Here is a 21,163-nt window from a genome sequence, read left to right on the forward strand (position 1 = left end):
GGAGAGGGCTCTTCTGCTGGCAAAGAACCCTCATCATAAGTTAGCGGCTCAATGTCCTCAGCTTCATTGGGGCTGAAGCTGATCTCCATTCCAACTTTGAGCAACACATTCCTTCCTAGTTAGTATGCTGACTTTAACAGTAGACACCTTGTGAGGCTGAGGGTTCAAATTGTGTTGGTTCAGCCAGTTACAGGATGACATCCTGCATTTGATTTTCAGTGATCTTAGTCCTAAGGCTATAGGAGATAAAGGTCTCCTTGAGGGCAGACATAGCAGCTTTTAGATCATGTATGCAGCATTTGACCTGGGAATTCAAACCCTGAGCTCATTCTTTGTTCAATGACCATAGAAGCCAATCTCTTTACATTCGTTACTTTGCCAATCATGTTCAAAAGCATCATATACACAGTCACCAAAATCTTTGCTTCTTATAAGTGGTTGATTAGGAGTATCCAATGGTAATATTTTGTATATCTCTATCGACAGAGTACACCATGGACTATCTATCAGTGCCCTCTTTATTAATGGAAACAGAGTTATTAGCATTGTTAAACCTAATCGGATGAGAGAACCAATGCCAGAAACCTCAGAACCAATTCAGGAAACTCATCCTTACAATTCTCTTCCTCTAGAACCACTCTTGGGACAAAAATCTGTATTAGTCTTGGTTCTCCAGAGAGACAGAATCAATAGTGTATGTGTGTGTGTGTAATACCCCATCAGCTCTCCTCATTCTCAGGCCATCAGACTCAGACCAAATGAATGGGCACCCGGTGGACCAGTCAAGTTAACACATACAATTAATTAGCATATTATGTATAGATTGAAAAAATGGCCACTGTTATTTTTCAGCTCCTCCTATAAACACTTAGAGTCTACTTCTTTCCCACTTGAATCTGGACAGGTATTGGTGTTTGCTTTGGACAGTAAAATGTGATCAAAGTGACAATATGCCAGTTTTGGGCCTAGGCCTTAAGAAGTCTATGCTCCTGCTTTTGAGCAAGCTTTGATTAGCCTGCTAGAAGAAGAGAGACACAGGGCCCAGTCACTCCTGCTGTCCCAACTGCCAGCCAGCCAGCTGCCAGCCAGGTAGGTAAGACCGTCCTCAACTAGCCAGACTTCAGTTGATCTGCTAGCTGAACACAGATACCTGCCTAAGACCAGCTGGGATCAATGAAGCCCAACGCAAATCAGCAGAAAGGTTCAGCTGACCCATAGACTTGTGAGCAGTAACATATGGTTATTGTCTTAACAGTGGTTTGTTTTCAAGTCACTAAGTTTTGAAGTGGTTTGTTACGCAGCTAAAGCCCACTGACCCAGATGCCTTGTCAGGCATTTTATGTTAGAGGCATCTACTTTGGACCATTTCCTGTGCCCTCTGAGGTGGGAATCATGAAATACGTATGGAGAAACTATTAAATCTATTATGCAGTTTATAAGACACCAACTCTCATAAGCTGGTTCTACATGTATATGCATTGTCATTATAGACAGACAGCCCTACTCAAGAGTCCGCAAATGAATTCAAACCACAATACTCAGGACAGGCGAGTGACACAAGATACGCCTGGAATTCTTTGTTTCATGAATGAGCAGATTGCTATATATAAGTCATAATAGAATTGGATGAACTACTTTTTATACAGCATAGATCTCTAAAGCCTGTGGTTAGGGACTGAAAATAAGGTTTCATGGGTATAACCAGAAAAAAAAAATACTCATAAAAAGGAAAGAATGTGACAACGGTGGAGACCCTGAAATAGGTCTAACAAAGTAACCAAAAGCAGACAAAAAGCCATGCCCATGGTCTATCAAGTCTGCTACCAGCCTCACCTCAAGGGCACTCTGAATTCATCTGCTACTCATCTCTTGTAGCTCTCAGTCCCTCCTGCACTTGCTGCCTCATTGTTCAATAAGCCAGGCCCTTAGCTTTTGAAATTTACTCTTCCTAGAAAGCTCTTCCCCCAGATACCTTATGGCTCACTCAACTCCTCTCCTGTTATGGTTAATTTTATGTGTCAATTTAGCTGGGACACAGAGTGCTCAGATATTTGGTCAATCATTATTCTGAATGTTTCTGTGAGGGTGTTTTTGGATGAGATTAACATTTAAATCAGTAGCCTGAGCAAAGCAGATTACCCTCCCTAATGTGGGAGGGCCTCATCCAACCAGTTGAAGGCCTGAATAGAACAAAAGGTTAACATTCCCCTGAGTAAGAAAGAATTCTCCTTCCTGATGGCCTCTGAACTAAGACATTGGTTCTTTTTTATTCTACAGCAGCCTGTGGCTTTTATTTTATTTTATTTTATTTTTTTTGAGACAGAGTCTATTGTCCAGGCTGGAGTGCAGTGGCGTGGTCTTGGCTCACTGCAACCTCTGCCTCCCGGATTCTCCTGTCTCAGCCTCCTGAGTAGCTGGGATGACAGGCATGCACCACCACACCCAGCTAATTTTTGTATTTTTAATAGAGATGGGGTTTCACCATGCTGGCCAGGCTAGTCTTGAACTCCTGACTTCAAGTGATCTGGCCGCCTTGGCTTCCCGAAGTGCTGGGATTACAGGTGTGAGCCACTGTGTTGACCAGCAGCCTGTGGCTTTCGAACTCAAACTGGGACATCTGCTCTGCAGATTTTGGACTTGCCAGCCTCCATATCACATGAACCAATTCCCTTGCAATAAATCTCATACACATACACATACATATGTAAGTGTGAATATCTCCTATTGGTTCAATTTCTCGGGGGAACTCTGGCTAATACATCTCCTTTCTGGAGGTCACCTTCTTGGTAAAGTCTTCCATAACCATCCTATTAAAACAGAAAACTATTCCCTATCCCTCTTTCTTTCTTAATTCTCTGTAGTTTCTTTTTACTACATCCAACATGCTGTAACTTTACCTCTTTATTTTAGGTAGTGCTTGCCTATGAAAACTTAATGGGAGCAGGGATTTTTGTTCATCTTTCCCCTCACTTCCCCAGGCTTCTCTAGCATGCAGAACAATGCCTGGCACATAGTATATGCTAAATAAATATTTGCTGAATATTTATTCAACAAATAATATTGAATGAATAAACTTGAATAGAAAGAAATTCAGTAGTTCAAGCGTTGCTTTTGATCAGATATTTTTTTTTTCTGAGCTCTGCAGATTTCACACATACAACCCACAAGAAATGTGGTTGTAATGGTCTGCATAACTGCCACAGAGAATATTCCAGAAGGATGGGCAAGAGCACGGAAGGAAAAAAGACCTTTCAGATACCTCACCTGGAAAAGCAGACATTAGGGAAGGTATGAATAAATGGAGGAAACAGAATTCATTGTTAGTGTATTAGTTTCTTATGGCTGCTATATTGACTTACCAAAAATTGAGTGGCTTAAAACAATATGAATGTATTCTTTCACAGTTCTGGAGGCCAGAAGTCTGAAATCAACATGTCAGCAGGGCCACACTCCTTTGGGGGAGTCGGTTCCTTGCTTCTTTCACTTTCTAGTAGCTGTCACCATTCCTTGACCTGAGCCTGCACCACTCCAATCTCTGCCTCTGTGGACACATTGCCACCTGTTCCTCTTCTTTCTGTGTGAAATCTCTCCCTGCCTCACTCTTCTAAGGACATACATCAATATGGTTTGGCTGTGTCTCCACCCAAATCTCATCTTGAATTGTAGCTCCCATAATCCTCATGAGTAATGGGAGGGACCGAGTGGGAGGTAACTGAATCATGGGGGTGGGTTTTTCCTGTGCTGTTCTCATGATAGTGAATAAATCTCATGAGATCCGATGGTTTTATAAAGGACAGTTCCCCTGCACATTCTCTTTTGCCTGTCGCCATGTAAGACATGCCTTTGCTCCTCCTTTGCCTTCCACCATGATTGTGAGACCTCCCCAGCCATGTGGAACTATGAGTCCATGAAACCTCTTTTTCTTTATAAATTACGTCTCTGGTATGTCTTTATTAGCAGCATGAGAACAGACTAATACACACATCACTGGATTTAGGGCCCACATGGAAGATCCAGGATAATCTCCTCATTACAAAATCCTACCTTTATAACATCTTTAAATATCTCTTTTCCAAACAAGGGAACATTCACAGGTTCCAGGAAACAGGATAAAGACATGTCTTTTTGGGGACCACCACTCAACTCATAACAGTGAGATAAAAAATTGGATTGTGCCATGATTCCACAATGACAATCCTTGAGGTTGTTGTCCAGCTGCCGACATGAGAGTACCTTCTGAGGGATGTGGGCCTTTGTAGTCAAGACAAAAAGAACCCTCTCAGGGTTCCCTAAGGACTCAAACTAATTCAAATTAATAAGTAAATTAATAAGTAAAGCTTTAAACAGTTACTTATTAAGGTAAAGATCATTTTCAGGAAGCCACATGCTGAAAGCAAGAGCAAGCGTTTTCTTTAGACAAGGGAGTCAGCTGTGGGTCAGGCTTTCGATTCTGATTCTTTTCTCCCACTTCTCCTAATCTTATGATAGGGATTCTTATAATCTGGCTCAAGAGTTATCATGTGCTCTAATCCATGGAAAGACAATACATTGCACTTTGCACTCAAATTTTTAAAATGTTATCAAGGTCATCTCTTAAGCAATCTCTTAAGCAGCACAAGGACATGCGAAGAGATCCAAGTTCAGGATTTCTAGCTGTTTTTCCTGATGCTAGTCTCTATATCCCATGACTGTATTTTCACCTTTCCCTGATGTTCAGGAGGCTTGAAACTTTTAAATGACATTATTTTGTTTAAAGTATTACAATGGGCAGTTTTCAGGACCAAGTGTTCCACAATTTATTTAAATATCCCATATAACCCTCCAGTTCCCTGAGTAAGTATAAACAACTATTCTATTTAAATTTTAAGATGCTAAATTTTATTATAGCCAGAAATAGTTTCTTTTTGCTGTTAGAAGTGGAACCACTCAAGTCTCTGACCTTACCATTCCTACGCCAATAAAATATCTATTAAAAGGTCATATGCCAGTGACATGTAATATCTACTGAGTGAATTCATAAGTCAGATTCTGGCATTAAAAACTCTTTCAAAATTAAAGTTTCACTACCCTGGGCACCCTGCCTATGGGATAGCCCTGCTACACAAGGAGCAATATGAGAGAAAGAAGCACAGAAAGAAGAAAGAAAGAAGAAAGAAAGAAAGAAAGAAAGAAAGAAAGAAAGAAAGAAAGAAAGAAAGAAAAGAAAAAAGAAAGAAAGAAAAAATTAAATTTCAACTGAAAATGGGGAAATATTTGTGAAATTTATTTCAAAAATTTATTTAGCAAAATATAAATAACTAGCTGGGCATGGTGGTATGTGCCTGTAGTCCCGGCTACTTGGGAGGCTGAGGTGGGAGGATCGCTTGAGCCCAGGAGTTTCAGGCTACAGTGAGCTACAATTGTACTACTGCACTCCAGGCTGGGTGACAGAGTGAGAGTTTGTCTCTAAAATAAATAAATAACAATGTAAACTTTTTTATTTTGGGGCTTAGTTTTTAGGAAAAAAAGAGGCACATTACAATAAAATAAACTGGTGGGATTTATTCAACATCTCAATATCTAAGGTATGGCCTGAGGTCTTAGTGATGGACTTCACTATTTCTTTAAAAATTAATCAATTAATACAGTAAAATAAATTAAGGCAAATTTTTCTTAAACATGTAAGACAAACTTAGACCCAGATTGGGTGCTCTAGAGGGCTGTTTCCTGCATGGTTTGTCTCCTCCATCATTATCCACAGGACTCTGAGAAGTTGTAGGAACATGCAGGTGCAGAGTTGAGGCCCAGCTTCATCTCCTAGGTCATGGAAACGGACCGTACATCATGGGGACAGAGCCCTGTGCTGCCCTATGCCACTTGGACACAGCCTGGGGAGAGAGTGACCTCCTGGGTGTATCCACATTGGAGACCCCACTCTTTTATCGTGACCTGACCTTCATACTGATGACCCCAAGACACTATACACCAAGGCCAAATAATCTAGTAATAAGAGCAGGGCATTTAGAGTGATTTTAAAATACGTATTGAGAGAAAGAAGGATCACCAGTTAATATGCGGTCAACATTCTAATGCAATCTGATATGGCTGTCCATCATGTGGCAGAGAGATGTGGGGGCCAATGAAACAGCTAGGCCACCTTCTCCTCTTGTCCAGGGTGCTGTAAATTTAAGCAGCAGTAATGGACTGATGGCAGTGGAGGCCTCCACCTGTGAAGATCAGTGTGCTTCTAACAGCTATGTCTGAAACTCAAGGGATTCTGGACTGCTTGTGACATATATGCAAAATCTGGGCTAGAATATACATCCTGCCCAGACATACCGATGCCAGCCTTCAGACAGATTTTTACTACAATTAGTACATGGAGACTCATATTCAGTAGGTTCTAATGAGATGCTTAAATTAAAAAAAAAAAAACTGTAAAGTTTACTTTCATTTAGAAAGGGTACTTGGTCGGATACATAAAGGAAAATGAAGTAATGGGTGGGTGGTCCTGATCGTTTTCTCTATCTTCCTAATCCTTAGCCGGGGAATATTCTTTTTCTACCAAATGTGTATTCGGTGGTCCTTACCTATGCTTTCTTCTCAGGGACATAAAAGCAGAATATTGCCATTTCATGGATTACAGAAGTAGCCTCCTAATAGGTTTCCTGGTTCCCCTCTCCAATTCATTTTCCACATCACACTCAAAGAGATTCTGCTAAAACAAAAGCTGGAGCATGCCCTCTCGATGGCGGCTCCTGTCTTCTGGATAAAGCTCCATGCCCTTGATGCTTCTTGCAATGGTCTTGCATGCTCTGGCCCCATTATGGTTCCCCTTGGTCTCAGCTCTTTTCATCGGAATGGACTTCTTTCTGATCCTGCACCGGTCCCTTTGCCTTAGGCCAGCTACCTCTGCTGTTCCCTCTGACTTGAACCCCTTCCTACGACTTCTAAGAGTTCTCATTCCTACTCACACATCTCTTACACTGACTTCAGATTCACGTCTTCTGGAAATGATATGCAGTGAAGCTAAGACCCTGTTTTGTATTATTAGTAGGCCATCGCTTGGACCAGCAGTTATAAATCAAAGACCACTGGTAGTGTAAGTACTTTGAAAAGAGATTTAGAATTATATATGTAGACAATTTGAAGCAATTATCAAAGATAGGTTGGTTTCATAATATTTTCTGACAGGATCATCTCTTTGGCACTGGATACTCTATGCAGCAAAAATATCCATCACGTCCAAAGTTGCCTCTGCGTGCTTCAGAGCTTTCAAGAATAATTTCAAAATTCTTTCAGTCAGGCAAATTTTTACGCTGAGTACTTTTTATTTGGTTTTAAAACCTAATGATCTATACATTGCTGAACAGTTTGTTCTACCCTCTCTACTCTTTCATATTAAATTGAATTAAATAAACAAGACACATCAATGAGAAATCCAAATGTCAAAATGGCTGATTTTTAGCTCCCTTTGGCTAGAAAATATCAGTCCATGGACTCCTTCCAGGCATGCATTGCGAGGGTATTCTGTACTGAAGCAATGAGAAGTCTTCAAATCCATCTACAAAACACTCCAGAAAGCATCTCTTAACTGAAGATGTACAGAAAGACAGTACAAACCAAAGCACGTGTGTAAGGATCGGGCTCAGAAATCCTTTTAAAATCTAGAAGTCTAAGTGCTCGTATTCTAAGCACAAAGGTGTTCATCTGAATTATCCCCTACTGGTCAATGGGCAGAACTGTCGCAGGGAGGTCAGCGGGCACACACTGAGGAGATGGGAACTGGGAACTTGCATTTGTGCCTGAACCTGAGCCATGCCTGAGAAAACTTGGACAGCACTCTTTTGGGGTCACAGACTTTTCCTGATGATTTACTCCTTTGAAGATAGTTCTGCCTGTGGCTAATGCTGAGGAATTAGAGGCTTACATGAAATGTATTCCAGGAGGATTTTTTCCCTAACATTTTGTTATGAAAATCTTTACACATATAGAAGAGTTGAAATCATTTTACAGTGGACACCCATATACCTACCACAGATTCCACTAGTAGCATTTCACCATACTTGCTTTAGCATATGTCTATATCATTTATCCTTTTGGGTGCACTTCAAAGGAAGGTGCAGGCATCAATAAGAATACTCTATTATATGTGCTATTAACTAGGATTCATGAGGATTAAGAAGGGTGCTCTGCAACAGAAGCATGATTCTCTTTCTAGAACACTAATTCCACTGGGCCTAGAAATTCCCTGGGTGCCCCTTAAGGGAATCTATTCAGGACAAAGCCACACATTTCATCTCTTCCTAAAGAACTACTTATACATATATCAGGGAAGAATATAAAAGGTGTTTTTTCTCCCCACTCCCCCATACAATCTTGTCCATCAACATTATCAAATAGGTTGGCAGGGCTCCCTACAGTGCTTTGTCATGACACCACTCAATTCATAGGTAGAGAAGACACAATGTTAGTTCTGCTGAAATTCTCAATAGCTCCTATTCTGATAGGGAATGACTTAATGACGTTCTTGCATGTATTTAAGCCTGTCCCAATAAGAGATAATGTATTCTTATTAGTGAGCTCATCCTCAAGAGATGGGAAGAGATGGTTATAATGAGAGCAGCTTGTGTCTAGATTGGCTTGGGTCTCACTGCAAAACAATTTTCCATTGTCTTAGGCATTCGCCTAAGAGAATGTTTTTAAAAAAAGACAGATAATTGGCATTGCTGTCAAGAGACTAACTGAATTTCCTTGTTTCATATTGTCAAACCTTTGAGAGGACTTAATTTGCCTTTTACAATGGGGAAGATGGTGAATTACAGAGAGAAGTGAGCTTTTGAGAGTATCCTAAAAAACATGCAAAGACACTGAGAAAGCTGAGGGTATGACGGAGCCTTTTGGATACATGTTAGAGGCTATTGCCAACATTTCCAGAGCTTTCACCCCGATCCACCATCACATCCCCAAATGCAAGATATCCCACAGCCATCAAATCTGGGCATGAATTCTAGATATACTTTCCCTTCTCCTTATTGATTTCATTTTCCAAATCTATACAGAATATTTTTTATGAAGGCAATGTGTGATACTACTCCCTTCCTTCCTTTAGCTCAAGAGTTAACAAACTTTTCTTAAAGAACCGGAGAGTACATATTTTAGACTTCGCAGACTATAAAGTCTCTGTCACAACTACTCAATGCAGCTGTTGTAGTGTGAACACATAGACAATGCATAACAGAATGCACATGGCTGTGCTCAATAGAAATTTTAAGGACACTAAAATTTGAATCTCAAATGATCTTCATGTGCTCTAAAATATTCTTCTTTTGATTATTTTTCAGTCAGTTCAAAATGTCAAAATCATTCTTAGTGCACTGGCTGTGCAGAAAGAGGCACTGGCCTGGATTTGAACCCTGCTCTTTTTTGGCACTATTCAATAGAACCATCTGTAATTGTGGAAAAGTTGCATATTGGCATTGTCCAATACCACAGCCACTAGCTACATGGGAACACTGAGCACATGAAATGTGCTAGTGTGATTGAGAAACTGAATTTTAAATTTTATTCAATTTTTCAATAATTGATATTTAAATAGCCCTGTATGGCTAGTGTTTACCACCTTGGACAGTACAGCTCCATAATTTTCTTTCCTATTAACTTGAAAAAATGGTCTTATCTCTTGCCTACATTAATTAAAATGGACCCCCAAATCCTTTCCTTTGCTGCTTAAGTTATATAGCTATAACTCTGGGGAGACAACAGTTGATGTCTTGATTTTATATATTACATAGCAAACACAGGGAAACACCGGGAAACATAGCACATGCAAATACCTATACTGCACATGTGCATGAGTGCATACGATCCTGATATAGCTCTTTACTGGAATTCCATCACTTCCAAATTCAGTGAACAAATAATCATGGGGAAAAATGCCTACCACTTAGTAAGGATAGTTCACTCCTATTCAATGTCTATTATAAAAAATGCAGCATTGGATAATGAAAACTATCATATAGTATAAACTTAAACTTTTGTGGTGGTTTCCTTAATTACTTGTTACAAAGTCCTATACCTCCTTTAGACAGCTTGAAATAATGAACTTGCAAAACTGACCTAAGAGATGTCATCTTCTGAAATACGCGAAGTGATCATTTCCAAGTAAATGACTGTACGTAAACTCTAGGTCATCTTAAATCAAATCTCAGCACTTCATGCTGAGCTCACAGGTCAAGGCCAGAGAAGCCGACCAGTGAAACACAAAAGTATAAAATCACTATCATTTAAATGGTTTTGGAACAATCATTTAGCATACCTGTAAAGTCTTATTCATTATAAAATGATGTGATTATATTTTTCATCTTGATTAAACCCATTTAGAGTGAAACGTCTATCATCATTGGCAAAGATGATTTAGGGTTAACTAAGGAAATTCTAGAGTGAGAGATGAGTGACAGTTGTCTGTCATGGGTAACACAAAACAATAGAGAAGAAGTTTAAGTTAATGGTGAGAAAATAAACACTTGCCATTACCATCCTAGTGCTGAGTTTAGGATCATCCCTGGCCTAGCTGCTCCTTGAAAACTCTCCATGGCTCCATCTGAGGCCTTCTTTTCTTTTCTTTTTTTTTTTTTTTCTGAGACAGAGTCTCGCTCTGTCGCCCAGGTTGGAGTGCAGTGGCACGATCTCCCGCTCACTGCAAGCTCTGCCTCCCGGGTTCACGCCATTCTCCTGCCTCAGCCTCCCGAGTAGCTGGGACTACAGGCGCCTGCCACCACGCCTGGCTAATTTTTTATATTGTTAGTACAGACGGGGTTTCGCCGTGTTAGCCAGGATGGTCTCGATCTCTTGACCTCGTGATCCACCCACCTCAGCCTCCCAAAGTGCTGGGATTACAGGCGTGAGCCACCGCAACCGGCGAGGCCTTCTTTTCTTTGTCATGCTATATTCTCTTCACTTTCCTTCCATTTTAATATGTATGACTTACAAATCTTTTATCTCCAGCTAAGACTTCTCTTCTTAATTCCAAAGTGGTACATTTTACCGTCTGCATGACTTCTCTAGATGCCTGAAAACATCTCAATCATACTATGTCCAACGTTGCTGTCATGGCTCCCTCCCTCTCATTCCTAGTTTGGCAGTTTGACACCTAGCCCAGGAATAGGAGTCAAAATCCACTCAGTTGCACAAACCACATGTCTAGGCAATTCCTTGACTCCTCCCTTTCCCTGTGTCCTACAGCCAATCCGGCTCCAGGCCCTGCTTCTCACATCCTTCTACCTCTGTCCATCACCACTGTCATAAACTGACTCCACACTGCCAATGTCTCTTGCCTGCACTAACATAATATCCCTAGCTAATCTTTTGCATCCCGCTTGCCCATTCTGCCCTTTACTTTGCTCCCCACATTAATCAATCAAAATATTTTCAAAGCCTAAATCTGATCATATCACTACCTTCCGCCAGCCTTAAGTCTTATTAGGATAAAAGCCAAAATTGTTCATGCAGCAGCCAAGGCTTTATGGGTTTCATTTCTGTCTATCTTTCTGGCTGCATTGTATATTCTTTTCCTGATGCTCTGTGGTCTATCTACCATGACTCTTCAGTTCTTTGCACACACCATGGTCCCTCCTATCACAGGGATTTTGCGTGTATTATTCTCTGTATCTGAAAGGGTTTCTCTTCGTCCACACACTCTTTCTCACTCTACCAGACCTTATATCATTTACCTAGTTAATTCCTACTCAGCCTTTGGCTCTTAGTTCAAACATCACTTGCTCTAAGATGTTCTGCCTGATCTTCAATCCCCTATACCTACCTTGCTCAGACCAGTCTGGGTTTTCCTGGCACCATGCTCTTTTCTTCCAGAGAACTTGTCTGGGTTTGTAGCTAGACAATTAGTTCATGAGATCATTTGTTTATCGGTTCCTTCTCTCCTTTTTTGGGGGGGTAAATTTCACTGGAGCAAGGACAATGTCTACTTTTTACAAAGTATGGTTTCTCCAGAACTTGGTCACTGGCATACTGAATACATTCAAAAAACATGTGAATGAATAAAATGAGTACAATGAGGACCTGGGGATAGTGTAGGTGAGTCTATGGTGGCATCTGGGGATGGGAAGGGATATAATGCTGACCTTCCTTGCAAGCCCAAGCTACTCTAATGATGCTTCACCGCTGTGGCCAGTGTTGACCCATCAACTCAATATTCAGACATCAACCAATATCCAGGATGTTATGGGGTGTGTGTTATGATTAGCTTACTAATTTATTCCTCCCTTACTCCAAGTTACCTTTTTATTCTTATTCTCAATTTTCTGCTTATCTCATATTCCCCAATTATTTTTTATGGATTTTTATCTTTCAGTGATGCATGCATTATTATTATTTGTGTTCCTTCTGAGACCAAAACTACCTTTTAATAAATTACACTTATAATTTATGAATCCCAATCTCCATTGTACTGCTAAGCCTCGAAAATCCAAGCTGAGATCCAATTCTGGTGGCTATATGGCAATACAGTAGCCAGCTGGATATGCAAGCCTCATCGTCTCAGTAGCATTATTCTTGTTTTGCCCTTACGTCTACTTGTAGTTTCTATCACATACTCTTTCTCATCCACTTCCTGCCATTCCTGAGTTCTCTGAATTTCTCCTGCAATAAAATATGGATTAATAAAGCAGAAAGAGGGCCCATTCAAATTCTAGCATCCAATGAAAATAAAAGACAGAGAAAGCATGCAGCCTGCATTTTAAACCTGTGCTTTAATATCTTAGGATTTACCATGAAAATATTTTTCTGAGAACAGGTTCTGGGGTCTGTGCTTAGTGTATCTACCCTTTTTCCCAATGTCCCCTTTCGAGAGATATATTTGCATCCAGCTGACACTGATTCATGCAGCCAGATGGCAAAGGACAGAGCCGGACCACCCTAGGCAACGTGTGTCCTACTTACAGGCCCAACAATCTGCAGCCTAATACTAAATAAAGGTATTGAGCCTTTAAGTTTCAAAAAATGCAATTTTGTTTGTTGGTTATCCTACATGTAGCATGGACAGTCTGAATGCTGGATGTGTCAATTCCAACAAGCAAGGAGATAAGATGCTAAACTGATTCCCCAAGGCAGGATAGAGAGAAGTATAGTGGGTGTCATTGCCAACCCTGTGGGAGGCTGACAAAGCCACTGAGAACCAGGAGTAAATGCTTAGGAACCTAAGGAACAAAATTATCACTGGCAGACAATTGTAATGACCTTGTGATACGGTGGGAAGTGTCCCAGGGTATTTAGAATGTGTAAGATCTTCAAGGGCCTTCTGAACTATCTAAAAGAGATGGTAGAGGCATTCCTGTGTAGCAGGTATTAGTGCCGAGAGCTTGTTCCCTGATGGAAACAGGACATAAATCAAAGGGATATAAATTGAATCAGTGCATTCCATAGAAACAAAGATGCGACTAGGGAATATGCTCTCACATCAAGACATATTAGTTCAGAATGGCCTTGTTCAAAAATGGCCACAGGTATGTCAAATCAAATATCAATAGTTCAATATGGTATAAAACTGGGTAAAGTGTACACGAATTGATTGGCAACCTAATATAATACAGTTGTCCCCAGGCATCCATGAGGGATTTGCTCCAGGACCCTCTTTGGATACCAAAATCCACAGATGCACAAGTTCCTTACTTAAAGTGGTACAGGAAGGGGTGGTGGCTCTGGCCGGGCATGGTGGCTCAGGCCTTTAATCCTAGCACTTTGGGAGGCCGAGGCTGGCAGACCACCTGAGGTCAGGAGTTCGAGACCAGCCTGGCCAACATGGTGAAACCCCGTCTGTACTAAAAATACAAAAATTAGCTGGGCATGGTGGTGCATGCCTGTAATCCCAGCTACTCAGGAGGCTGAGGCAGGAGAATCACTGGAACCCGGGAGGCGAAGGCTGCAGTGAGCCTAGATTGCATCACTGTACTCCAGCCCGGGTGACAGGGCGAGACCCCGTCTCAAAAAAAAAAAACCAAAAAAGGGGTGTAGTATTTGCATATACCCATTGCACATCCACTTACACACTTTGAATCATCTCTAGGCTAGTTATAATAACTAACTCAATGTAAATTTAGGGAATAATGATAATACCTAACTCAATGATTTAGGGAATAATGACAAGGACAAAAATCTATACACGTTCAGTACAGACACCGTTTTTCCCCCAAATATTTCTGATCTGCGGTTGGTTGAATCCACGGATGTGGAAGCCATGGATACAAAGGGCTGACTGAGCTGTAACAGGGAACTTTATAGAGATATCTCTGTTCTCTTCTACTCACATCTTAATTTTATTACAACAGATCAAAGGTAGAAATATCATTTCATCAGTCAGTCTTGGAACTCAGAGGGGTCTTTCCAGCTGGGGTTTTCAACGACATATCTGAAGAAGTGTTTAGGAAGATGAGGGACTATTGTTTAACCAACTAATCCAGGGACTTGTGTTTTGCTGCTTTTTAGTTTTTCTTTCTCGTGGGAACTCTGGCATTTGTGCAATGACTGGCTTTGTGTCCTAAAGCTCCCCTTACCTCTGATAGTCTCATCCTTTAATCTCCCCACTGCACTGGCTTTAGGTATCACTATAAGATTATTGAAGAAAAATGCCCAGAATCCTACCCACAGTATTTTGGCAACTTAGTTTCCAGATCATTTGGTTCCTGATTTTACTCTAATCTTCTTAGGCACCTGGAGGCCTGTCCATTCCCAGCACAGGGTTCCTGGCTACCTTCCTGTTCACTCTGTATCCTTAGTATGTAGCACAGTGCCTGACACATAGTAAATGCTTAATAAATACCTTTTGGATGAATATTTAAAGTGAATGGGTCTGAACTTTACTGTTTCCCCATTAAAAAATGAGAATATATATGCAACTTTCTATTGCCCAACTATTTAGTCTGCAAAATATTAACTCATTCTATAAAGTTGTTGAATATCTCCTCTATGCCAGGTGCTTGGAGAAATAACAGAGATGCAGCCCCTATGTAGGGACAAAACAATTTATAAACAAGTAATCACAAGAATAAGATATTTTCAGAATGATGGTGCCACACATTAAAAACAAAAAAAGGAAAAAAGAAACTACTCTGCCATTTGAGAAAGTCTCTCTGCACAGAAACACTTGAACCAAGAACTGCAGAAAAAGGTACCAGCGTGGAGCTATCTGGAGGAATTCCGGCCTAGCAGCAGAAACAGGAGAAGCATGGTTCCATCTGGGGACAGACAAAGAGCTGGAACAGTGGGAGTATAGTGTGCACTGCAAGGGGGCGGGTGGAGAGGGATACAGGGCCAGGTTGTGTAGACGCCTACTGAGGAGGTAGGACTTGACACCTTCTGATAAACCCACAGAGCAGGGTAGTGGCTTTATCTGAATGACATGAATGTCCACTTTTTATATGTAATTATTGTTAATCAGTTTAACATAATAAAAAATTTGAATGATGCTGACATGCGAAAATATCCCATCTGTCAAAATTATTCTAACAGTAAACTGATATATCATAGCTACTCTCCTCCCTCCATTTTTAAAAGTGTCATTTAAATATATATATATATATGTATATATATATATATATTTTTTTTTTTCTTTTTTGAGATAGAGTCTCACTCTGTTGCCCAGGCAGGAGTGCAGTGGTGCGATCTCAGCTCGCCACAACCTCTGCCTCCCAGGTTCAAGAAATCCTCTTGCCTCAGCCTCCTGAGTAGCTGGGATAGAGACATGGGCCACCACGTCTGGCTAATTTTTATATTTTTAGTACAGATAGGGTTTCACCATTTTGGCCAGGCTGGTCTCGAACTCCTGACCTTGTGATCCACCCACCTTAGCCTCCCAAAGTGCTGGGTTTACAGGCATGAGCCACCGCACTGGCCTTAAATATATTTTTTAATTAAAAAAATTTTTCTTTTACCTCTACTCAAGATAGCTTTGATCTCTTCAATATTGAGTACATATAAAAGAGGGTAACATAGTCATACGATACGATATAAAGAACATTGAAGCATAAACACCTACTGACTAGTTTATAAAATCCTCTCTCCTTCCCTGACTCCTCAGAGGTAATGGCAGTCTTGAAATTTTTGGTTTTGGAGGGAGCCAAGAAGGCCGAATAGGAACAGCTCCAGTCTACAGCTCCCAGCGTGAGCGACACAGAAGATGGGTGATTTCTGCATTTCCATCTGAGGTACCGGGTTCATCTCACTAGGGAGTGCCAAACAGTGGGCACAGGACAGTGGGTGCAGCGCATCGTGCACGAGCCAAAGCAGGGCGAGGCACTGCCGCACTCGGGAAGTGCAAGGGGTCAGGGAGTTCCCTCTCCTAGTCAAAGAAAGGGGTGACAGACGGCACCTGGAAAATCGGGTCACTCCCACCCTAATACTGAGCTTTTCCGAGGGGCTTAAAAAACGGCACACCAGGAGATTATATCCCACACCTGGCTCGGAGGGTGCTCTGCCCACGGAGTCTCGCTGATTGCTAGCACAGTAGTCTGAGATCAAACTGCAACGCGGCAGCGAGGCTGGGGGAGGGGCGCCCGCCACTGCCCAGGCTTGATTAGGTAAACAAAGCAGCCGGGAAGCTCGAACTGAGTGGAGCCCACCACAGCTCAAGGAGGCCTGCCTGCCTCTGTAGGCTCCACCTCTGGGGGCAGGGCACAGACAAACAAAAAGACAGCAGTAACCTCTGCAGACTTAAATGTCCCTGTCTGACTGACAGCTTTGAAAAGAGTAGTGGTTCTCCCAGCATGCAGCTGGAGATCTGAGAATGGGCAGACTGCCTCCTCAAGTGGGTCCCTCACCCCCCAGCAGCCTAACTGGGAGGCACCCCCCAGTAGGGGCAGACTGACACCTCACACGGCCGGGTACTCCTTTGAGACAAAACTTCCAGAGGAACGATCAGGCAGCAGCATTCACGGTTCACGAAAATCCGCTGTTCTGCAGCCTCCGCTGCTGATACCCAGGCAAACAGGGTCTGGAGTGGACCTCTAGCAAACTCCAACAGACCTGCAGCTGAGGGTCCTGTCTGTTAGAAGGAAAACTAACAAACAGAAAGGACATCCACACCAAAACCCCATCTGTACATCACCATCATCAAAGACCAAAAGTAGATAAAACCACAAAGATGGGGAATAAAACAGAGCAGAAAAACTGGAAATTTTTAAAAGCAGAGTGCCTCTCCTCCTCCAAAGGAATGCAGTTCCTCACCAGCAATGGAACAAAGCTGGACGGAGAATGACTTTGACGAGTTGAGAGAAGAAGGCTTCAGACGATCAAACTACTCCGAGCTACGGGAGGAAATTCAAACCAAAGGCAAAGAAGTTAAAAACTTTGAAAAAAATTTAGATGAATGTATAACTAGAATAACCAATACAGAGAAGTGCTTAAAGGAGCTGATGGAGCTGAAAGCCAAGGCTCCAGAACTACATGAAGAATGCAGACGCCTCAGGAGCTGATGCGATCAACTGGAAGAAAGGGTATCAGTGATGGAAGATGAAATGAATGAAATGAAGTGAGAAGGGAAGTTTAGAGAAAAAAGAATAAAAAGAAATGAACAAAGCCTCCGAGAAATATGGGACTATGTGAAAAGACCACATCTACATCTGATTGGTGTACCTGAAAGTGATGGGGAGAATGGAACCAAGTTGGAAAACACTCGGCAGGATATTATCCAGGAGAACTTCCCCAATCTAGCAAGGCAGGCCAACATTCAGATTCAGGAAATAGAGAGAATGTCACAAAGATACTCCTCGAGAAGGGCAACTCCAAGACACAAAATTGTCAGATTCACCAAAGTTGAAATGAAGGAAAAAATGGTAAGAGCAGCCAGAGAGAAAGGTCGGGTTACCCACAAAGGGAAGCCCATCCGACTAACAGCTGACCTCTCGGCAGAAACTCTACAAGCCAGAAGAGAGTGGGGGCCAATATTCAACATTCTTAAAGAAAGGAATTTTCAACCCAGAATTTCATATCCAGCCAAACTAAGCTTCGTAAGTGAAGGAGAAATAAAATACTTTACAGACAAGCAAATGCTGAGAGATTTTGTCACCACCAGGCCTGCCCTAAAAGAGCTCCTGAAGGAAGCACTAAACATGGAAAGGAACAACCAGTACCACCCACTGCAAAATCATGCCAAATTGTAAAGATCATCAAGGCTAGGAAGAAACTGCATCAACTAACGAGCAAAATGACCAGCTAACATCATAATGACAGGATCAAATTCACACATAACAATATTAACTTTAAATGTTAATGGACTAAATGCTCCAATTAAAAGACACAGACTGGCAAACTGGATAAAGAGTCAAGACCCATCAGTGTGCTGTATTCAGGAAACCCATCTCACGTGCAGAGACACACATAGACTCAAAATAAAAGGAGGGAGGAAGATCTACTAAGCAAATGGAAAACAAAAAAAGGCAGGGGTTGCAATCCTAGTCTCTGATAAAACAGACTTTAAACCAACAAAGATCAAAAGAGACAAAGAAGGCCATTACATAATAGTAAAGGGATCAATTCAACAAGAAGAGCTAACTATCCTAAATATATATGCACCCAATACAGGAGCACCCAGATTCACAAAGCAAGTCCTTAGAGACCTACCACATGATAATAATGGGAGGCTTTAACACCCCACTGTCAACATTAGACAGATCAACGAGACAGAAAGTTAACAAGGATATGCAGGAATTGAACTCAGCTCTGCACCAAATGGACCTAATAGACATCTACAGAACTCTCCACCCCAAATCAACAGAATATACATTTTTTTCAGCACCACACCACACCTATTCCAAAATTGACCACATAGTTGGAAGTAAAGCTCTCCTCAGCAAATGTAAAAGAACAGAAATTATAACAAATTGTCTCTCAGACCACAGGGCAATCAAACTAGAACTCAGGATTAAGAAACTCACTCAAAACCGCTCAACTACATGGAAACTGAACAACCTGCTCCTGAATGACTACTGGGTACATAATGAAGTGAAGGCAGAATTAAAGATGTTCTTTGAAACCAACAAGAACAAAGGCACAACATACCAGAATCTCTGGGACACGTTCAAAGCAGTGTGTAGAGGGAAATTTATAGCACTAAATGCCCACAAGAGAAAGCAGGAAAGATCCAAAATTGACACCCTAACATCACAATTAAAAGAACTAGAAAAGCAAGAGCAAACACATTCAAAAGCTAGCAGAAGGCTAGAAATAACTAAAATCAGAGCAGAACTGAAGGAAATAGAGACACAAAAAACCCTTCAAAAAATTAATGAATCCAGGAGCTGGTTTTTTGAGAAGATCAACAAAATTGATAGACCGCTAGCAAGACTAATAAAGAAGAAAAGAGGAAGAATCAGATAGACGCAATAAAACATGATAAAGGGGTTATCACCACCGATCCCACAGAAATACAAACTACCACCAGAGAATACTACAAACACATCTAGGCAAATAAACTAGAAAATCTAGAAGTAATGGATAAATTCCTCGATACATACACCCTCCCAGGAAGAAGTTGAATCTCTGAATAGACCAATAACAGCCTCTGAAATTGTGGCAATAATCAATAGCTTACCAACCAAAAAGAGTCCAGGACCAGATGGATTCACAGCCGAATTCTACCAGAGGTACAAGGAGGAACTGGTACCATTTCTTCTGAAACTATTCCAATCAACAGAAAAAGAGGGAATCCTCCCTAACTCATTTTATGAGGCCAGCATCATCCTGATACCAAAGCCGGGCAGAGACACAACCAAAAAAGAGAATTTTAGTCCAATATCCTTGATGAACATTGATGCAAAAATCCTCAATAAAATACTGGCAAACTGAATCCAGCAGCACATCAAAATGCTTATCCACCATGATCGAGTGGGCTTCATCCCTGGGATGCAAGGCTGGTTCAACATACGCAAATCAATAAATGTAATCCAGCATATAAACAGAACCAATGACAAAAACCACATGATTATCTCAATAGATGCAGAAAAGGCCTTTGACAACATTCAACAACCTTCATGCTAAAAACTGTCAATAAATTAGGTATTGATGGGACGTATCTCAAAATAATAAGAGCTATCTATGACAAACCCACAGCCAATATCATACTGAATGGGCAAAAACTGGAAGCATTCCCTTTGAAAACTGGCACAAGACAAGGATGCCCTCTCTCACCACTCCTAGTCAACATAGTGCTGGAAATTCTGGCCAGGGAAATTAGGTAGGAGAAGGAAATAAAGGGTATTCAATTAGGAAAAGAGGAAGTCAAATTGTCCCTGTTTGCAGATGACACGATTGTATATCTAGAAAACCCCATTGTCTCAGCCCAAAATCTCCTTAAGCTGATAAGCAACTTCGGCAAAGTCTCAGGATACAAAATCAATGTACAAAAATCACAAGCATTCTTATACACCAATCACAGACAAACAGAGAGCCAAATCATGAGTGAACTCCCATTCACAATTGCTTCAAAGAGAATAAAATACCTAGGAATCCAACTTACAAGGGATGTGAAGGACCTCTTCAAGGAGAACTACAAACCACTGCTCAATGAAATAAAAGAGGATACAAACAAATGGAAGATCATTCCATGCTCATGGGTTGGAAGAATCAATATTGTGAAAATGGCCATACCGCTCAAGGTAATTTATAGATTCAATGCCATCCCCATCAAGCTACCAATGGCTTTCTTCACAGAATTGGAAAAAAACTACTCTAAAGTTCATACGGAACCAAAAAAGAGCCCACATTGCCAAGTCAATCCTAAGCCAAAAGAACAAAGCTGGAGGCATCATGCTACCTGACTTCAAACTATACTACAAGGCTACAGTAACCAAAACAGCATGGTACCGGTACCAAAACAGAGATATAGATCAATGGAACAGAACAGAGCCCTCAGAAATAACGCCGCATATCTACAACTATCTGACCTTTGACAAACCTGACAAAAACGAGCAATGGGGAAAGGATTCCCTAGTTAATAAATGGTGCTGGGAAAACTGGCTAGCCATATGTAGAAAGCTGAAACTGGATCCCTTCCTTACAACTTATACAAAAATTAATTCAAGATGGATTAAAGAGTAACATGTTAGACCTAAAACCATAAAAACCCTAGAAGAAAACCGAGGCATTACCATTCAGGACATAGGCATGGGCAAGGACT

The 21,163-nt window shown here is 41.2% G+C and overlaps 1 protein-coding gene and 1 non-coding gene across 6 annotated transcripts in view; both read right to left on the reverse strand.

Moving 5' to 3' along the window:
- Positions 1-21,163, reverse strand: part of PLCB1 (phospholipase C beta 1) — a 767,658-nt gene that overhangs the window by 55,884 nt on the left and 690,611 nt on the right. The window lies entirely within an intron of this gene.
- LOC116461615 (small nucleolar RNA SNORA73 family) lies at positions 5,698-5,905 on the reverse strand. The gene has a single exon (XR_004246140.1). It is a non-coding gene; the product is annotated as a small nucleolar RNA SNORA73 family (small nucleolar RNA).

This window comes from Hylobates moloch, unplaced genomic scaffold (assembly GCF_009828535.3).
Source record: "Hylobates moloch isolate HMO894 unplaced genomic scaffold, HMol_V3 SCAFFOLD_21, whole genome shotgun sequence".
NCBI classification, from domain to species: domain Eukaryota; kingdom Metazoa; phylum Chordata; class Mammalia; order Primates; family Hylobatidae; genus Hylobates; species Hylobates moloch.